This window comes from Ornithodoros turicata, chromosome 2 (assembly GCF_037126465.1).
Source record: "Ornithodoros turicata isolate Travis chromosome 2, ASM3712646v1, whole genome shotgun sequence".
Classification (NCBI taxonomy): Eukaryota; Metazoa; Arthropoda; class Arachnida; order Ixodida; family Argasidae; genus Ornithodoros; species Ornithodoros turicata.
This window is the reverse complement of record NC_088202.1, coordinates 23,946,565-23,968,582: the sequence shown is the minus strand read 5'-3', so window position 1 is coordinate 23,968,582 and position 22,018 is coordinate 23,946,565. Positions and strand designations below refer to the sequence as shown.

At 47.2% G+C, this 22,018-nt stretch overlaps 1 long non-coding RNA gene and 1 other non-coding gene across 2 annotated transcripts; one reads left to right on the top strand and one right to left on the bottom strand.

The window, feature by feature from the left end:
• Positions 1 to 1,771: 1,771 nt before the first annotated feature.
• LOC135383224 (uncharacterized) lies at positions 1,772 to 20,251 on the bottom strand. The gene is made up of 3 exons (XR_010419756.1): positions 20,194 to 20,251; positions 19,952 to 20,070; positions 1,772 to 1,953 (listed from the first exon to the last, which is right to left on the bottom strand). It is a non-coding gene; the product is annotated as an uncharacterized LOC135383224 (long non-coding RNA).
• On the top strand, positions 3,356 to 3,428 carry Trnat-ggu (transfer RNA threonine (anticodon GGU)). The gene has a single exon. It is a non-coding gene; the product is annotated as a tRNA-Thr (tRNA).
• Positions 20,252 to 22,018: the final 1,767 nt, after the last annotated feature.

The window sequence follows — 22,018 nt, the reverse complement described above, 5'->3', positions numbered from 1 at the left end:
TTTCTAAAAGTTACAATAAAAGGTACGGGTTTAAGAGTGTATTGCGCCGCTCCACCCTGTACAGATGACGCGATGTGTTGATTCACAGATAAGCGAACCAGTTACATAACTTCGCGAATTCCGAGAATGCGGACGTCGGATTTGCAAGCACCGGCACCGGACACCAGCAATCTCTTGCGCTTTCGTTCCTCAAACCGGCGGACTGCAGTTGTTCAGGGACGAATAACCATAAAAAAATGGCGGAGTCACTTTGTAAGACGATGTATCACGAGCGACGACCACGCCTTCGTCGAGTGTCCATGGACCACCAGCAGGCCAACCGAGGGCATTTTGTCAACGGCGACACATCTGCAACATCACATGACGCTCGTAAATAAGTGTCTGAGAGTTGGAGAGCCTAAGTTGGTAGAGTGCTAATTTTCAAATGCCTATTCTAATGCACACAAAAGTGTCACACAAGTTTTAGGCATCACAAAGGCGTCATCGCTTTTTGAGTCATACGGCCTTGCGTCCTCACTATGAAGCACATAATAACATATTTACCAAATTACCGCTAGCAACAGAAGCTTTCTCGTTTCCGTTATCGCCTCCGTTACTGGCCCACATACAGGGTGTCCCAGAAAACGTGTCATTGAATTATAATAAAAAAACTACGCCACCTAAAATCATGCGGTCAACGGCATTGGTTCTTATTAGGTTTTTGCCACCTTGTAAAGTTAATGCCATGTACCCCAAGTTTAATTATGCAAATATTTGCGAACTGAACTCAGAAATTTGCCAAGGGAAGGTCACTTTTTTACCCCACCAATATGAAGAGCGTGCCGAATTCACTCAAACTCATAATAATTGTCAGTGATATTCACGAGCTATCACATCGGAAAAAATAACCGAATATCATGCTTTTCGGAGCACCGGACCATAACGCGCGATGTCTTTTTGAGCGCAATCGCTCGCAGTCCGACGAAAGGAGGTTCCGAAGCCAGCCCACAGAGTGATAGTAGAAAAAGTAACAGTTCCTAAAATTGGGAGAGGGAACGCAGTATCCCAGCGAAAGTCGGACGTGATAAGCCATGCCTGCGTTATCTCTTTCTGCGATGCCGGGGTGGGCTGGGTTTCCAACCTCCTTTCGTAGGACTGACAAAGATTGCGCTGAAAAATTCATCGTGCGCTGTTCTGTGCGACCTCCGTAGAGCATGATGTTCGGCTATTTTTTGCCGATGAGATAGCTCCTGAATACCCCTGTCAATTATCATTAATTTGAGTAAATTAGACACGCTCTTCACATTGGGGGGGTAAAAAAGTGACCTTTACTAGGCAAATTTCCGACCTAAGCTCGCAAAAATTTACATAATTAAACTTACGTCACACAACATTCACACCAGGAGGTGGCAAAAACCCAGTAAGAACAAATGCCGTTGACCGCATGACTCTAGGTGGTGTAGTTTTTTTTATTATAATGCAATGACACGTTTTCTGGGACACCCTGTATGTCTCTGTTTCCGCTACCACCATTGTTGTTTTCGTTGGTTTCCGTTTCTGACTCTGTTTTCTGTAAAGACCTCACTTCCTGCCGTTTCAGTCTTATTTTTCTTTCTAAGTAATCAACGTAGCTAGCATTAACTAAACTCAAACTTAACTTAAAACTAAAGTTGAAACACCACCGCTACGTATATATTCAGAAATCTATTTTCGGTGCTCCAAGAATACATGCACACAATTTTTCTTAAAAGAATATCCATACATGATTTCCTTGAAAATCGTTTTCCGCGAATGTTGCTCATGCTTACAACTTGCATGCCCTGTGCACCATTTGCTTATATGTTCCAGTTTGCCGTATTTACCGTATTTTGCTTTTAGTCCTGCGGTTCCTGCTCCTGGGAAGACTTTTCCCAATCGTTAGGTTAATTCATTCTGCTGTATTTAGAAATTTGTCTGCATCATTCAGAATAATTCCTGAAAGGGAAGGGGTAAGGGGTTGTAATAATCCGGGTTTTGCAGTACTCGAATAATTAGCGCAAATTATTTTGGTTCCTGTTCCTGTTTCAGATATTCTGTGTGTGCAATATCCGTTTCTGCTTCTATTACTGTTACCTGCCATATTTCCGACATGATACCGTTTCCTGCTACCGTCTACGACTAGCAGTGTGATAAAGTATCCCCTGGGGCGCCGAAGCACCCCACTAATTATCACTAAAATAATGTTAATGCTATCTGTTCAATGGAATATTGCCTTATTGCGGATCTTCTGAATACCCGAAGGGAAAAAAAAACAACAGCAAACGAACCAACCCCGAATGATGCGTAACACTTGCCACTCAACTGATGAAACGGGCAAAGGGATGCCCCACGTAAATTGGGTGAAGAAGATCGCAATGTGATTACCATGGAGATAGTCATAGAAGACCGCAAGGCGCATAAGCAATCATCTAAGTCCTCATATCTGCCCCGTTTCTCTTGAAGCTTGATGTGTCGACGCAGCATGCGTGACCCGACGAGTTCGATTTTAATTTACATGATGCATTAGGAACCTCAACACGACCAATTTCCGGCTAGATAAGAAATAATTCGTATAGCACGAAGAACACAACTGATCACATCTTTTTTCTTGCCAAACTCACATGATGAATATTGGATTACCAGAGCGGAGCGATTTTGCAGGAAGCACGGTCGAAACAGCAGTCAGCTGAACACTCACTGAAACACACATAATTTGTGTTATGAGCATGTCATACGATGACGTTTTATTTTTACTCTGTAGTCGTCGATCGAAAGGCATAAATGCGTCCCTGACACATAACTGCCATGCAGTAGTTCTATTGGAATCATGTACCACCAGCGGAGAAAGGCTAACTGTAACTCAGGAACACGGTAAATGAGTCGTTAAATTTTGTCCAGCCTATCGTAATATTCGACCGTTGCTTGCTTCTTCTAACGCCATACGACACTCATACGAAGGGTATCGCGGTGGTACGGCGATAAGGGGCGGGGGGGTAATGTCGATATTGGCTCGCCGTTGTTGACCCCACGCAAGGGGGCATCGTCACGACTACAGACAGGAAGGCATGCCATACTTGCACTGTGTCGCCACCAGATGATGATGGTGATGGTGATGACGATGATTCAATTTTAATGACGCAAAAGCATAGGCTGTAGAGCGCCAAAACAATGATGAGGTGTAAACAATGAGGAGGCAGAAATAAGATATTTACATGAGAAATTGATGGTCTGAGTCTGGCACACATAGAAAGGAAAAATACATACAAAGCCTCAAAGTGCCTAAGAAATTAATGATGTAAGATGGAAGTCACTGAAAAGGTTAGCCAGCTGTAGGACTCGAGCCCACATCTTCTGGATCACCGGCTTAGCTCAGTTGGTAGAGCACTGGACCGGTAATCCAGAAGATGTGGGTTCGAGTCCTACAGCTGGCTCACCTTTTTAGTGACTTCCATGTTTCATCATTAAGATATTTAGCCTAAAATATATATACTGTAGCGGAATAGGGTGATACACAACGAAGTCGGTGATCGTTTCAACCGGCAAACAAGAGGTCATTGGACGATGGACACTCACATATGATAATATTGCAGTTGTCAATGAATGCTGCTATGAGTGAGGACTTTGGGCATGGGATTCCGGCAAGAAAGTAAAGAGCAGAAAGAAAGAAGGAAAATAGCGGCAATTCCCCATGCGCATGGCGCGTCTCCTAAATCGAAGGAGCTGGGTACCAAACATCAGGGAAACGCTCAAGGGATTTGGGACTCACACAGAAATTTACACAGACGGATCAAAGTCTAGTGCAGGAGTGACCTGTGCCAATGACTTCTGGCACATGAATGAGGTCACAGAATGGTCATGGTATCTATCTTTACCGCAGGGGTTTACACCATTATCCTTGCACTTAACTACATTCTCTAATGTTGCATCAGGTCCTCAGTTATATATACAGATTCTTTAAGTTCTGTTAATGCTATTTGTAGCATACACAAACGAAACAATTTTCTGATACAGCGTGCACAATCCTTAGTCAGCATGACACTAAAGAGGGGATATTCAGTTATTCTATGCTGGGTGCATACCTATACATCTACAGGCATACGAAGCAATGAGTTGTCGACCGCTCTGTGGCAGATGCAGCTTCAAAAGCCATCAGACCTTTTGAGATACCCATGCAAGATATCAGGTCGGCACTTAGGAAATTACTGTACACAAAATGGCAAAGCTTCTGAAACACTCAGATACACAACAAGCTACACTTGATTAAACATCACATCCAAAGTTACGGATAACGCCAAGAAAACCGCCTTTTGAGTGTTATGCAAACGCGGTTGCGGGTAGGGCATACCTTCCTCACACACAAATTCCTACTCTATGGAGAAGAGCCGCCGCAGTGTGCGCACCATAGGTGCGCACTGTGGTGAACTCCTCTCTGTCATGCACATATAGTTATCACCTGCCCACACCACGAAACCCATCGTCAGCATCATTTAACATAGTTTTATACATATTGTCTGCCTCTTCGTCCAGCGCTATTGCTTGGTGATGAGAGGCTATCATCTCTTTTAGTAGAATTTCTTTTTTTTTAAGATAGTCCAATTTCAATCACAGTGTTGGCGCATTATGACCTGTGTTGTCAATGGGCCATTAAAACTCCAATCATCATCATCACATTGCTATATGTTGAATCATTCTTTCTGAGTTAATGGGGTACTAACAAGTGCACAAGGCGCGTCTTCCTTGCACTGTGGCCACCATGCCGCAGGTGAACGTTTTCTGAAAATAATTGGCACCGAAAATTACATGATAACTTCGGACTGACACAATAGTCATTGCGCTTTTTACTGCCTATGCGCCGCCCGGCGTTCCCTGCCAATAATAGTCACACGTCATGCTTACGTCACGCCCCATCATCTACTCGAAATATAGGACGCTTATGTATTACTTTATTGCAGTATTGGGAAGTGACGTGAATTCGAGACACCTTTTTAGTTTAAAAAGCCAAAACAACCAACTTCGTACCGTACCAGGAGTCCAAAAACGTACCATTCAACAAGCTAACCACGTTTTCCGCTGTGCATTGCTCCGCAAGGATGTTCCGTGATCTTCGCCAAAGCCATCTCACCGATCTCCATTGAATGCAGCGTTGCTTCACATGGGAGATTCGTGACGTAGCTCACCTCCATGAAAGGAGGGAGAGAGCCCGACTGGCCATATGCTTCCTCAATTGTTTTGTGTCTTGATAAGTACTCTAAGTACTCTCGCTTCAAGTTAAATAATTACGTACTCCTAAATTGTGAACCGTTTCCTTTTTTGGAGCGTGATAACTGACGAATGCTTGGTGAACTCCATACACCCTTTTCCAGGCAGCCACATACCCAGCGCTACTGCCGCAAGCACAAGCCAGAAAGGAGGAAAGCGATACCAGGGAGGAAACATACAGCCCGTGTGCTTTCCTTCTCTCTGACTTGGGTGACCAACCGTTACTATAGTGTCAACACCTTGTTACTAAAGGGGTTGTGAACATAGCAACGATCTGGCGTAATTTATTCTCTGATGTGTATTACCGCAAATAGCAGGATGCACATGCTGTACGTTCTTAGTCATACATGTGCACACGAATAACAGTGAATATATGTGAAGTGGCAAAAAACAATGCTAGACTCTACCATCATTGTGCTCCTACAACCCCTTGCCTTGCAACTTATGTCTTGTGAAGAGAGAATATCTCACTAGAAAAGACGACACTTGTGTATTGTTTGGCAAGAAAATAAATCACTTTATTTACATTTTCGATCAATCAGCAATGTTTGAACTTGGTGCAAATATAAGTATCAACAAGGAATGTACTTACAAACTATTCCTATATATTCAAATGCAGATATGACAATTCTCTTTTTGTACCTTAGCACAGTACAGCTTCAAAATTAACGAACTGTACGGATCAGCAATCACTATAATCTGTAGTACTATATGTACAGTTCATGAATGGAACATGTTACCTCATTGCATTGCCTCCATGTAAGCACTAGAACAGGCAGCTTTCCAGGTCGCTCTTTTCGTGTTTTTTATGGTGCTTTTTTTTTTGCAATAGCAAACATGGCCACAGTGAAACACAAGCAGCCAAGGAAAGGATGAGACAGCTACAACACAACTTCTAGCTCTCAACTGATATACTTATTAGCAGACTCTGGAATATACACACACATGCTGCTAAACATGACAATTTAACCAACAGAAGCGCAGACAAGAAAAAAATGGTTATACGAGGGGCGTTCAAGTCAAACCGAAATTTTTCATTTTTCGCAAAAGTAAAATGAACTTACAAGCGAGAAATTAGTTTTATTTGTCAACGTAATCTCCAGCTGCACTAATGCACTTGTCCCAACGTTTCACGAGGGCTTGGATGCCAGCAGCGTAGAAATGCTAACCGGCGCGTGGCAGCCATGATCGGACCGCATTTTTGACTTCGTCGTCACAGCTGAATTGGCGGCTCCCAAGGAACGCCTTCAGTGGCCCGAAGAGATGGAAATCGCTGGGGGCGAGGTCTGGACTGTAAGGGGGATGTGGCAGCAACTCCCAGCCAAGTTCCTGTAAGGTGCGTGTCGTGAGATGCGCGGTATGCGGGCGTGCATTGTCCTGTATAGGATGAGGACTCCTTTGGTGATGACGCCCGGCCAGGCCTCCATAGCTCCCCGCATTCGCGGCAGTACAAAAATAAAATCACGTCATAGTCACGTGGTATTACATCGTCAGGCATCATGACGGATGCCTATTGGCCGAAGGTGGTTGCGCGCTCCGGGATTGGTTGAGAAAGTTTCGAAATATCTGACAGCTCACATTTCGCGGGCAGTCTGGGCAGTCGGCCGGGCGGGCAGCTCCAAGCAAGGTCGCTGCGTCTCCGGGGCTCGCCGATGTCGGTTGACCACAACGACCAAAGAGGAAGTGTATTCGCGGGTTTGTTTGTGAGTTATAGTGACTCTGGCCACATACTGATCTCCGATAAAGTATCAACCTACGGTCATTCTAGCCGGGTCGGAACTGGAATGCTTGGTGAGCTAACGCCTGAGGAACACTTTCGAGCGCTGTCGCAATTTCAAATACAGTGACTAAGAAGAGAGGGTTCGTAACGACACAAGTATTTCCCGTGACTGTGTGACCTTCGATGCATCGCCAGTATGAGAAGAAGATGCTTATCTGTGAAACGCACGTACTCGTGGCCTTCGCTCGCCTCCAGAAGTAGACTGTGTGTGCTTTGCAACTTCGAACTTGGTTTGGTTGCAGTCTATTCAACGAACGAAACGTCCTGTACGCACGGTGAATATATGAGTCAAACATTTGAGTCCATACGTTGCATCAATAAATATGTATTTAGCAAATCAAAGATGTCTTAGTTATTTTGGAATAACGGGTGCCAGGTATGAAAACCAGTAGAAGTCAATAGTAGCCAGGGCCGGCCGAAAGGCGAGCCAAACAGAGAGTTTGCTGATTGGCTGGCTGCTAGGCATCACGACGCATTTTCATTGGTCGTATGTCCAGTGTTGCCTGAATTATCTCAAACTATGGGCTCTATGGGGAGCTGTGGGAGCCTGGCCCGGCCGCTTTTGCTTCAGCGCCTTATGCACGTCCCTGAGGACCTGGCAGTAATATGCACTATTCATCGCACTATATGCACTATTGATATCGAGACATGTTATCCATCGGTCCTTGAGGATCAGGCGCTCCACAAGTTGGATGTTCACAGGAACTCTGACACTGGGCTCTCAGCCGTCCCGGCCGGGATCGCTCAGCACTGATGTACGGCCGTCTCGGAACCGTTTGTCGGAACCTCGTTGTCAGCCATCTTGTCCAACGCGTGTCTTCTGTTTTGCACAAACTTTGGACCACCACGTGGTGAACGCGGAGGCCTGTCGCGTGTGAAAATTATGAAAAAGAAATAGCGCGAGCCATTTGTACACTCAGGAGTCCGAAAGTCCCGGTTTGACTTCAACACCCCTCGGATATCTTCCCCCTCTGCTCATTCTATTTCACACACAGCCGTAGTATCATTCTGAGTGTGCCCGTGCGTCCCCTTTGAGATAACCTATCTCGGACAGAAGCAAATCCAACAGCGGACTGCTTACACATGCATCTGTCTTGGATTTCTCTAACCACTTGTGGTTTCAACGCAGCCTTGATATCTGTGTTCTGGAAATTTAGGCAGCATCCAGAGTCCCTACAATGTGTAACCACTTGTGGTTTCAACGCAGCCTTGATATCTGTGTTCTGGAAATTTAGGCAGCATCCAGAGTCCCTACAATGTGTTGCCAAGTTTCTCGAGGGCATGAAAAGCCTTTCCTTGGCTGTCTGTGTTTCACTATGGCTCTCAGATACAAACTACCCAATTTCAACAATAGCATCTGTTAATTGCACTATACGTACCCCCCATATAAAGGATCATAGTGGATACTACATCTTGTGCGATAATGTCAGGAACACAATAAAGCTAGGTCTGGAACCACTCTTACGTCCTAGTAGTACACAATAGTTTTTGTGTGAAGCTACGCAATTCCTGTCCACCCAATAATTTAAACTATGTTTCATCAGCCAGCATGATAATCCCCTGAAAAGCAATTCTCAATTAGTTGGAACTACCGGTTCTAAAACCCATCCCTAACATGTGTAGCGTCAGGGAGGGAACCAAGGGGCATGGTGGAAAAGACAAACACACACGGACTGTGTTCTCACTGTGTAACAGCTGCTCTGGCTACTAAAATGAACATGCTCCATTATAATACAACATGACTTAACATGATACGCTGGTGAAAGCTAAGAAATAAAATGAGTTAAATGTACAATAAATAAACACTGGTCACATGACAGCAGTCTTGGGAAGCAACGTAGTTACAAGTAACTAGTTACAGAAAATGCAACTGTAACTAGTTATTTGTCACGAAAACGTAACTTGTAACTGCAACTAGTTACTTTTCTCAGGGATTAGTTACAGTAACTAGTTACTTTATTTCGAAATTGTATATTTTCACGATACTTTTACCCACTTCGCATTTGTTTCGCAACGCCATTGGCCTCAGCGGTGGTTATGCTATGGTCGGTTACTCGACAAAACCAAATTGTGAATGTGGCAAACCAGAATGTTCCAAAGCGACGAAAAAGAAAGGAAATAGAAGCGACGACGCACAGCACACACACAACGAATATCTGTTGATGCAACTACCCGCAGAAGCACACAAAAGTAGGCACGTGTCATGTGCTCCTCCTTGAGTGTTTGACCTCGATAGGAGGCTACTGAAGGGGTGCGAGGGAATTGCGCTAGGTTATGTGCGGTACTCTCCCTATTAAGAAAAGCACTAGAATCATTCTGGTGTTTTTGGTGGCTGTGATTTGGGACATTCCTGGTGCTTTCTTCTGTGATGTTAGCATGAGAATTCCCTGGTGTTCCTAGTGTCTGTTCCTGATGTTCCACACCAGGACCTCTGATGTGTGCGCTCTGGTGTTGCAGACCAGGATCCCTGGTGTTCTGTGATGCTCCACTGTTGAACATTATGATGTCTCATGCATTAAATCCCGGGATGTACTTGGTCCGTCAGGAACCTCACAATGGACTAAAAGCTGTGCATAGCTGTAGACGTGTGTGTGTGAGAGAGAGCGAAAGCAGGATAGTGCAAGCGCGGCACCACAGCACGAACACGGTGTTAGTGCTGTCCTGTTTGTTTTTCTCTAAGCGTTCAAAATTATGCACAGCTTTCAGAGACTCGTGAGGGCGCTGAGGACCGTACCTCACGGTATCGAATGCGTGAAACAGCATAATGTTCAATAGTCAGGCATCATAAAACACCACGAAGGGATCCTGACATGCATACATGAATGTGCAACATTCAACCAATACGGTCTGCTCGTTATTCCGGTACTAAGGCTGCTTGGGATGTACTCATTAATGTTAGCGACTCATCAAACCAGTCAACAATACAAGATATCAAAGGTTTCTTTCTACTGCAAAGGTGTCCCAGCTGTTAGCAGTCTATACTAATTATTTGCATATAGTATACTGAGAATCAGAAATAGGAACAGACAAGCACGTGTAACAAAACTATCTATATTACTGCTACCATTGATGATACACAGTTAGGAGAAGTATGCACTCCACAATATAAAAGTACAAAAAGCAGCAATGTTATTTCTTCTACGAGTGTGAATACATCACATGCGACACAGTTACAATTTAGAAAAGCATACTCGATCAACTCTTCAGTCATTTTCCGTCATCTCTTCTTGTAGTCCATATCCCATGAATAATCAGTTCACATGATGCCGGACAAAACGCATATTCAAAGACGTCACACCAATGACCAGTCGTCACATCTACCCCGAATGCATCTCTTGAATTTTCTCATACTTCCACTTGTGCACAGGTTGGAAAGCAAGCTACGACATATAATGCAGAACTTCAGAAACACATATTCAAAGTTGTTCGAAGTTTTTATGTTGAAAACGAAGTTTTTATGTTGAAAACCAGGACGAAACGCTACCTCAACCACCTCGACCAGCCCATTGAGTGCCGATGGCGCTGTCGCTGTCTTATGTGACAATGAGAGCGTAAAGTTTCGTTTTCAAACTCGAATGAAAGCCGCAAAGCGTGTCAATTTCGACTCTCGGGGGAATTATTTTGCGATGCGAATTATCATTCCTTTGTAAAAGAAGTTGCGCTAAGGAACTCATGATCATTGTAAATAGCGGTTTTCATGTTAACAACGTGTAGTGCTCGTACCCTGGCGACTGTATGTCTAGTGTCTGTGAACCACACCAGACCGCATTAACGGTCACATTAAAACACTACGTCTGTCTAGTGCGCGCACCAAGCATTCTAGAAGGCACCAGAATCATTCTGATGTCGTAGTAGTCCACTCTGGTGTTGACATCAGGAGAACTCGACAGCACCAGAATCACCTTGGTGTCACGCCAGAAATTTTTGATGTGCACATTACAAACACACAAGAAACAAAGAGTCTAGTGTTAACGCCAGGAACATCAGGAAACACCAGAATAATTCTGGTGATTTTTTCAATCGGGGTCGCACGGGGTACGGTTGAAGTAATAGGCGCGTTAAGGGCCTGTAAAATATTTATCACAAAGAGTCAGTTGATGACATTTCGAAGTGGCTGGTGTACCGACGGGCAACATGGAAGATGCCCCGAAGGTTCCTTGGCCAATGTATGAGGGTACATTTGATTTGGTGTCCTCTACGGACGTCAATGTAAAAGTTCGTTGCAAGACGCGCAAGAAAACTTATTCATGCAGCAAGACATCAACAGCCAACTTGAAGAAGCACCTGGAAGTAAGTTACCTTGTATTGTGAACATTTTGCCTACATTAGGAGGTTACCAAACGGTTTTTCAGAGGAAGCATCCTGGTGTGCACCGTGTTGCACAGCAGAAGCGTAAAGCTCCAGATGGCGAAAGGCAACCAAGCACTCAGGCTCAACAGAAGAAATTGGTGGAACTGGTGGCCACGTCGTCTACAGTATCTCAGAGACAAATAGACCGGGGTATTTTAAATTTTGTTGTGGGGAGCATGCAGTGCTTTTCCATTGTGGAGAACGAGCAGTTTATCCGCATGATTGAGGTACTACAGCCTTCAAGAACAGTAATCGGGCGAAAAGCTCTTGTTGCCCTCATCAACAGTGCTTACGACGACATGAAGGAATCACTTGTTGAGAGGTTAGGGAAGGTTTCTGCCGTCTGCTGCACAGCCGACTGCTGGACTGCTTCGAACAGGTATTCCCATATGCTGAACGTGCAGGAAGCAGACTAGGTGTTAAAACAGCGTGCTTTCGATTTTAACAGGAGCTTCATCCGTGCCACCGCACACTGGATAGACGAAAGCTCGTTGGAGAGAAGATCAGCGGTGATAGCGTGCCGCAAAATGTAAACTTCGAACACCAGCTGCTGCTTAAATGTAATATATATATAAATAGCATAACTTCATGCAATAAAGCCTGTTGATCTTGTTCTTTGCATGGAACATTTCTAAAGTAACTGTAACTTTCAACTGTAACTGTAACTGTAACTTAGTTGCTTTTGAAAGTAACTTTTCCCAAGACTGCATGACAGTTTCCTTCCTGCATTCATATGCTCCTATTCCTCCCACTTTAAGAACGTACTGAACTATATTACTGCATTGCACGCTCCTTTGACAGAACTTGAAGAGGATTACATAGCACAGAATAAAAGGACAGTGAATATAATTTGTGGCCTTCCATTAACGCTTAATGGCCGCAGTAGTAGTGCAGAAAAGCCACTACAAACTTGTGTTGAAAAACAGCGCTTCCTGTTTGCCATGTCTAAAGGAAATGTACCTGACCGGATCCCAAGTAACTGTTCTGAGGCGCGAACACAGAAACAGAAAAGCACAACAGAAGCCGCAACATTAACAGATAGGCAAATGAGCTGTGGTGAGCTCCACCATGGGACAAAGTCAACAAGTAATTCACGAAAAGTCAATCAGTCCCCGAAATGTAGCATCCCTGACTGGTAGCAGCAGGGTCCATGTTCAATTCCTGGTGGTAGTTCTGACTGGCATTTTTCATGAATTATTTGTTGAAGTTTCCATGTGCCTGAGAACATGAACGACTCATCAGCCACTGAATCCTCATGAGGTGATGAGGGTTCGTCATCCCAAAGAGACTCCATTTCCTGCATGTGTCCTTAGGGTTGCTCACCACTGCAGAAAAAAAAAGAAAAATAATTTAATGACAAGAAATGGATTGTCGTGTTTACTTTATCATGTTTTTGCACAACAGAGAGAAGACGGCTGAGAGCATCTAACTTTTAATTAGGCGAGACTTTCACGCAGAAGGCTGCACTTCTTCAGGTCTCACATCAGGTTACTAAAGAAAAGAATATATAACAAATGTTGCAAGCTAAGAAGTTGAAGAGCTAGAGTTCGTACAAACATACAAATAAAAATAGAAACACATATAATAAAATTAAGAGGGGGTACGACTCGATCAGTTTTAAAGAGACAAGGGATGAGCTGTGTAGCACATTACATGAGTGACCACGGTGGCCAGGTCAGTATTTGGTACAAAGAGCATTCATGGGCGACACACTCAGGGAAACAGTGCTACAGTGCCTTGTCAACTTCTCCCTTGCCGGCATGAAACTGATGGAGCTGTACCCCATTTTTATTTTGTTATATATGTTTCTATATTTATTATTATGTTTGTACCAACCCTCGCTCACAACCTTACAACGTGTCTCATATATTCTTGGATTTTGTAACTTCATGTTAGACCTGAAAATGTGCAGCGTTCTGCATGAAAATCTCGTCTCATTAAAATTTACGTGCTCTCAACCGTCTGATTTGTGTTGTGAATCATCTCTATCGCGGGATACTTGCACATTGCTCTTCTACGTACTATGATTTTGCAGTAAGATTATGGACTTTGTATAAAAAGAATACACAGCACTGCTCAGGTATTTTTGCCTAGTGAACAGCACCCACTAAAAATGTATGAATGTGGCACTGCCCACAGTAATGCACCAAGCGCAACACAGTAGTGTAGAATGCAGATATTTTAGCTTACATGCCAAACCAGTACCACTATCCAGTGTGAAGTTGTGAGAAATAAATAGTTCCCATTTTTCTTAGCTATCAGAATACAGACAGTGAATTAATAAGAGCAGGCAATGTTAACATGAATTATGGGCAATTCTTCAATTAAACACTCACAGATACTAAAGCCTGTGGGCTGCCGCTTCCGGTTCACACACGTGTACACCTAGAGATAAGGTTTGTGCGATAGGCGGAGACGCCCCTGTCTCCGAGATGTTACTTAAGCGACGGTGGAAGGCAGCGGGAACTAGTTCTTGCCTCGACTGGGTCTTGAGGCGACACGGCGCTACTCTGCACTAGAACATGTAAGACAATAAACCTTGTTTCTCTTGTTCAATTGCTGTGTTCGTGTTCTTCGGGGTTGCGGCGGGTCGATTACGGAACCACCCCGGATTTGTGGGCCGCGGTTCCCACAAAATTGGCGCCCAACAGTGGTGTTTTCGACTCGCCGTACCGTTTTCCCCGGAGGGCACAGCATAGTGGCAGGTAGTGTGCATTTTTGTTTTGTTTGTTTTTTCGTTCTGCCGCCGTCTGCGTTGCAGCGCAGGTTCTTCGACCGGAGATGCCTCCCAGGAAGAAGCACGACCCAGACAGTGACGAGGACGAGCCTGCGCCAGTGGCTGAGGAGTTGCTTCGACAGATGGCATCCCTCTGTACGTTACTGACGCAGCAGCTTGGTAGCAGTACGCCCGCCACCCAGCCGTCCCCGGACACGCCGCTACGCCTGAACCTGACGGTACCGACATTTTCGGGCTACAGCGACTCCAAGTCTGCTGAAGATTTCCTCGCCGACTTGAGTGCTTACCAAACTGCCGTTGGAGCCACCGACGACGTCATTCTGCGTCGAGTACTTCCCGCAGCGCTGGTAAGCTCAGCTGCTTTGTGGCGTAGGTCCCAGCCCCCATTTCTCTCGATGAGCGTATTCAAGCAGCAGTTTCGGGACGAGTTCCTCCCCCCAGACTATGTGAGCTTCCAGCCCGAACGCAGCATAGTGATGAGAGCCTTTTGGAATACATTCGGGCGATTCAGGAACTGATCGGAGAGCGGACCCTCTCGTAGACGAAAAAGAGAAGGTGGCGCGCGTTATCCGACAGTGCCACCCTCGGTTCAAGCCATATTTACGGGGTCGAAGTTTTACTTCCCTGTCGGAGTTAGCTACAGAAGCGCGCAGCATTCAGGCCGACTTGCTAGCTGAACTGTGTTACCGCCCACCCCCTAGACCGGAGGAGACTCTTGAGCCTAGTTGTGCATGGGGCGGACCGGTACAGGCAACGGAGCTGCATCCCCGTTGGCCTGCAGGACCGAATAGCGGAGCGTGGGCAGGTCCTTCACACCGCTCACTCGATCATTTTGCGCACGAGCAAAGGAACCGAGCGAGGCTCGTTGAGGAGACTTGGAGGAGCGCAGGACAGATCGGTAGCGAACGTCGCCGAACGTCAGAATACCGGCGCAACGACAGGACTGAGGGATCAACCCCACCGCGCTCTAATGGACTAAACGTTGGGAGACCGCGTTGTTACGGTTGCGGGCAACACGGACACATCCGTCGGGACTGCCCACATCGTACTTCGGCCACCCCCGAAAGAACCCCCCAGGGAAACTCGGAACGCCGACGGCGGTAACCGCAGATTACGAATTCCCGTCGTCGGCCGGAGCGAACATTGATAAGAGGCAAGTTACTTCTAACCGTGCTATCTTTTCTGATAATACAGTGGCCTCGGTCCCGCTTGCGTGCCGATTGCAAGATGACATCTGCAACATTGGACCGTTCATCGTGGTGCGCGTTTTGGGCAAAGACGTTGCAGGTTTGGTGGACACCGGAGCAGCTGTTTCCCTGATCGGTGACACCATCCACGACTGGTGCCGGGAGCGGAACATCTCGGTACGGACGACCAGGACTCGCCTAAGGCTCGCCTCTCATGCGGTTGTACCTGCCGGTGGCGCGGTACGCCTTACCTTGACTGTCGATGGACATCGGGTCAGACAACGCTTTGTTTACCTTCCTGGACTGGCAGGAGCAATGATCCTGGGACGCGACTTCATTATCCGGATGGGACTTGTCCTGGAGTTACGTCGCTACCAGCATGCATGCAGCAGTACCTTCTACCCATTCGTGGAGTGGACAACCCCTGGTGCAGACCAACGCCGGACTGGTGAGGGAACCCAGGACGACTGCTCAAAGCGAAACCGGGAACCGACTGGCAACAGCGATGAACTTAAGCAGCAAGCCGCTGGAGTAGTTCGCGGCGCTGGACCATCACTGCCTGTTGGAGATCATCACGGAACAGAATACCGAGCGCCTGTAGTTGCAACTGCTGCCTTGCATGGGGGTCTGCAACGATTTCCAGGAACCTCAGAGCAACGAGAAATGCTGGAGCAAGCATTGCTACCGTTTTCCCGGATGTTTACGGAAAAACCAGGTTTGACCGAAGTCTTGGAACACGGCATAGACACCGGCGACGCAAGGCCTTGGAGATGCAACCCGCGGCCGCTTAGCGTCCACAAGCGCAAGTTGCTCGATGCTGCGCTGAACGAAATGATCGAGACGGGTGCTGTGAGACCCTCGCGCAGCCCGTGGGCCTTTCCGGTGGTACTCGCTCCGAAGAAAGATGGAACCGCAAGGTTATGCGTGGACTACCGCCGGTTGAACGAGGTGACGGTGAGAGATTCGTATCCATTTCCCTCTATAGACTCGATCATGTACACGTTGGGATCAGCCCGCGTGTTTACAAACTTGGACTGCAGTCGAGGATTCCTGCAGATACCGATAGCACCTCATGATGTCGAAAAGACAGCCTTCACCTGTCATAGGGGACTGTTTGAGTTCGTCCGGCTTCCCTTCGGACTGTCCAATTCCCCGGCTAGTTTTCAGCGTATGATGGACGAGGTGCTCGGCGATGCGAAGTACAACTTCGCTATGGCTTATATGGATGACGTAGTAATTTTTTCACGTTCATTCCAGGAACACCTTTCACACCTGAAAGTCGTGTTGGGACGTATGCAAGCTGCTGGGTTGACTGTCAATCCTCGAAAAATGCAGTTGGCGACTAACCGCATCGACCTGCTAGGGTTTACAGTGGAGTCCGGCACGGTCAGGCCGAACGAGAACAAGCTAAAGGCTATCCTAGACTACCCTCGCCCGCAGGAGGTAAAGAGCTTGCAGCGCTTCCTTGGTATGATTGGATTTTATAGACAATTCATACCGCGGTGTTCGGACATGACGCAGCCACTAACCTGGCTACTGCGGAAAGGTGCGCGCTGGTCATGGGGAGAAGCACAGGAGAATGCATTCTCCGCCCTGACGGAAGCGATAGCGCAGATCACCTGTCTGTATCTCCCAGATCTTAATCGCCCATTTGTAATGCAGACAGACGCGAGCGATTATGGACTGGGCGCAGTGTTGTTACAACAGCACGAAGGTGAACTTCGGCCAGTGGCATTTGCAAGCCGCACGCTGACATCACCTGAACGAAATTACACCGTGACAGAGAAAGAGTGCCTAGCTATCATGTTCGCACTGAATAAGTTCGACATGTATCTGGATGGTGCGAAATTTGCAATCCAGACTGACCATCAGGCACTCACCTGGCTGAGTAGATTGAAAAATCCCGCCGGAAGACTTGCACGTTGGAGTCTGACGTTGCAACGGTACGACTTCTCGATCGAATGTCGGAGGGGGACCTCTAACAAAGTGGCAGATGCGCTGTCTCGGGCACCTCTGCCCCTGGAGGACGTCGTTACCACGCCGGAGCTCGTAGCCGCGGTTGGACAAGCCGGAACGGACAGAGAGCAGGCGTGGGGACACATCGTGAGCCGGAAGGACATCGTGGAAGCCCAGAGGACGGACGGACTCTGTCAGCGTGTAGTAAGGTGGCTGGAGACAACGGGCCCAGCGGACGCCGGAGACGCTGAAGAGAGGTTCGACTCCTATCAGCTGAGCGAGGATGGTCTTCTGGTGAGGTACATCCCCCAGGCGGACGACGAGGAGGTCGGCGGCAACCCTTTCAGGATCGTAGTACCACGAAACCTACGTCAGTTATTCCTCAGATATTTCCATGACTCTGCTTTGGCAGGTCACGGTAGCGGCAGCAAGAATATTCTAAGTTATGTCGTATGGCGACGTGGCCAGGCATGAGACAGGATGTTTTGCGGTTTACTCGCAGCTGTCCATTGTGTCAGAAGTCGAAACCTAGGGGCGGACAGCCGCCAGGATTGCTGCAACCGATTGTCAGTCAGGAGCCTTGGCAGATAGTCGCATGTGACGTAATGGGGCCATACCCCAGAAGTCCCCGTGGTAACCAATACCTGTTAGTCATTACAGATCACTTCACGAAGCGGGTTGAGCTCTATCCCCTGCGGAAATTGGTGTCAGCTCGGATCTCGGATCGACTGCTGGATGTCTTTTCGCGGTTTGGATTCCTTGACCAGCTTATCACGGATAACGCCTCGTACTTTACAAGTAAGGTGTTTGTCGACACATGCTCGGCATTGAGTATTCGACATAAGAAGACGTCCCCTTATCACCCTCAGGCAAACATAACTGAGCGGGTCAATAGGAATATCAAAATGATGATGGTAACGCTTACCACCAGGCATAAGGATTGGGACGTGCGTCTAACGGAGATTGGCTTCGCCACTCGTACGACGGAAAATAGGTCTACTGGGTTCACCCCTGCCTATTTGAATTTTGGACGGGAAATAGTATTTCCACTCGAAAACACGCTACGAACACTGAAGGAACAACCCCGTCGCCCGTATGCACGATATGCGGAAGACATTCGCAACAGTCTCTCAACTGCAGTTCGTTGTGCACGTGAGAATCTTGAGGTCGCACGACTGGAGCAAGCATCCCAGTACAGCAAGGGTCGACGCCAGGTAACATACCGCGTAGGAGACTTAGTCCTGAGGCGGACGCATCCACTTAGCGACGCGGCGAAGGGCTTCGCAGCTTCTCTCGCGGACCGATGGGACGGGCCTTACCGGATGAGTGCACAACTTACACCCGTTACTTACAGACTTGAACATTGCAGTACAAGCGAAGAGACTGGCCCGGTTCACATCACAGACCTCAAGGGATTCATCGATCGCATCTTGGAGCAAGATGAAGGGCAAGAGGACTCCGGCACAAGTTCGTCGCAATCCCAACCCTTCCACGGCCCCATCGACACGGAGGCACACCCCGCTGATGATGGGACAGTTCAGGGCGGGTTACCGGGGTCCCCTCGTTATAACCTTCGCCCTCGTAAACCTCCAAGGTGATGGTTTTCCTTTATTTTTCGCAGATGCCTGGGGGCCGTTCTGCCCGGAGTCGTCCGCCACCCTCCCGGGGACCCCCCACCTCTCGCCGCCGTGGCGGTGAACGTCGTTGGCTTGCTCAGCGCAACGCCCCCACGCCTACCGACCGGGATTCGTCTGCGACTCCTCGCTCCACTAGCGTTGCGACGTGGACTGTGCTACTGGGAGACGCCAGCGCGGGCTACTGCTCTCGAACCCGTTGGAGGAACCAGGCCCGCCCACTGAAGGGTGACCCACCATCCGCCATCCCTGAACCGTTTCGAGGACTATGCCTGGACGACAGGCATCCTACCGAGCCAGCGCCCACCTACACCAACGAGGAACGCTCCCGTCTATGCCCTACCTGCGGGACACTACTGATCCACCCCGAGACTCATCTGGCCGGCGCTCTTCATGTGTCACGCTCCCCCCAAGTGAACCCTCAGCGCGACACCCTCTTCCCTGTGACCCCTCAGCTTCAGACCACCCCTTCACCCCAGGATATGACCATGGCGATACACCTCGTCACTCGCTTCGCTCCACAGTTGTTGGCTCGGCCTCTGACTTCTCGCAACACGGAAGACATCATTCTGGACTTACCGGACATTTAAAGGGAGGGGAAGTGTGGGCTGCCGCTTCCGGTTCACACACGTGTACACCTAGAGATAAGGTTTGTGCGATAGGGGGAGACGCCCCAGTCTCCGAGATGTTACTTAAGCGACGGTGGAAGGCAGCGGGAACTAGTTCTTGCCTCGACTGGGTCTTGAGGCGACAGGGCGCTACTCTGCACTAGAACATGTAAGACAATAAACCTTGTTTCTCTTGTTCAATTGCTGTGTTCGTGTTCTTCGGGGTTGCGGCGGGTCGATTACGGAACCACCCCGGGTTTGTGGGCCGCGGTTCCCACAAGCCTCCTTCCCCAATGGACGTTGATAACAGTGAAAATTCTAAAACGTTATCGGAGATGACATCAGCTTCTGCGTGTCAGAAAGGATTGTATGTCCAACAGTAATCCAGCTAACGGTAACAAAAATGTGCAAAAAGGCAAATTAACTGAACTAATGTAACGTACCTTCTATATTAGACAGTGAAGCGTGTGCCACCCCATCCACAGGAACCAGTGTTTGGACAGCAAAAGTGCTTGAACTGGGAGATAGCAGTTAATCGGAATGGCGACCTTTGTTTTCCACCCTGAAAGCAGAGGTTGTAATGTTGAGGGCAGATTTAAGAGTGGCGCCAAGATGTCTGCATGAGAGCTCCCATGAAAAGTGGAATATAGTTGAATGCTCAAATTATAACATCACATTGCCATACCTGTTAGTGGCAGCTAGACTGCAACGAACGTGTCAGCAATTTCTTCATTCACCAGATGCAAGCAAGACCATGCCTTCAGCGTGCACCTGTGGTAATTCACAAGTTAGATTATAAATACTGCTGTGTTCTTAATCGTGGCTATATCAGAGGAAGCGCAGTAGGACAGATGCAAAATCGATTCATTAAGCTTCATATTTTTATATCTGAACCTCGACTTAATTTTGCTCTCGTTTTTTGCCTTGATCCTTCGTGGCACGTTCAAAATTTGTGTGCCGGGCATTTCAGACGATTTCGTGCCGAGATTCCAAATTGCCTCTGGAGTCGCGCGTAACAAATCTTTGGAGTGGAACCCAGACCGTGCGGCTATCGCTGTCAGCCAGGAGCCTCGCACTGCTTGGTCTTTTGGCAACTAATAGTAGGTAACACTTCAATGCTCCGATGAATTGTTCTAACGGCGTAGCACCCGTCGCATTCTCGACAACTTGGCCGTGACATATCACGTATCATATCGCTTCAGCTCATAAAAGGCAAGGTCAGCACAAGGAAGCGCGCTTTCTAAACGACGTCGTGCCAAAGAAATGTTCAGACATGCTTTGTTTCCTGCTTAGCAATAACATCTGTTTGTCAATATACGATGCACAGAGAACGAAACCAAGGAAGCCAAGCGGCCAAGCCAACAGTCCATGCCAAACCAAAGACAGGTAAACCTAGAGCAGTGACATCGCTGCGCCCGCGCGCAGGGTGTGCCGACGGTCTGACGGGCGGGCGGGGAAACTTTTTTTTTTTTTTCTAAAACCTTTCAGACAGTTGGGCCAAGATATTTCGCACATATATTCAGTGTTCGCTACTGAACACACAACGCGAGTATCGCTCAGTTCTGCAGCACTTCAAAATCGGCATATCTGACCTTTAAAAATCAGATATGCCGATTTTCAGAGTGGAAAACGAAGGTCGCCATTCCGATTAACTGCTATTCAAGCACTTTTGCTGTGCGAACACTGGTTCCTGTGGATGGGGTGTACAAGCTTCACTGTCTGATATAAGAGGTACGTTACATTAGTTCATTTGATTTGCCTTTTGCACATTTTTCTTACTGTTAGCTCGATTACTGTTGGACATACAATCCTTTCTGACACGCAGAAGCTGATGTCGTCTCCGATAACGCTTTAGAATTTTCACTGTTGTCGACGTCCATTGAGGAAGGTGCCTTTACCATTTGTGAATGTTTGATTGAAGAATAGCCCAGCATTCATGTTAACATTGTCTACTCTTATTAATTCACTGTCTGTGTTTTGAGAGCTAAGAAAAGTTCGAATTCGTCATTATTTCACGCTGGATAGTGGTACTGGATTGGCACGTAAGCTAAAATACCTGCATTCTGCAATACTTGTGTTGCACTTGGTGCATTACTGTGGGCAATGCCACATTCATTACACTTTTAGTGATCTACTGCACAAATACTGTCTGCATACTGCATACATGCTGTTCACTAGGCAAAATATCTGAGCAGTGCTGTGTAGCCTTTTTATCCAAAATCCATAATCTTACTGCAAAATGATAGTACCTAGAAGAGCAATGTGCAAGTATCTCGCGATAGAGATGATTCACAACAGAAACCAGACGGTTGAGAGCATCTAAATTTTAATGAGACGAGACTTTCGTGCACAAGGCTGCGCTTCTTCGGGTATAACATGAAGTTACAAAATCCCAGAATATATAACACATGTTGTAAGGTAGAGAGCGAGGTTTGGTACAAACATAAAAATAAATATACAAACATATATAATAAAAGAAGGGGGTACAACTCCATCAGTTTCAAGCCGGC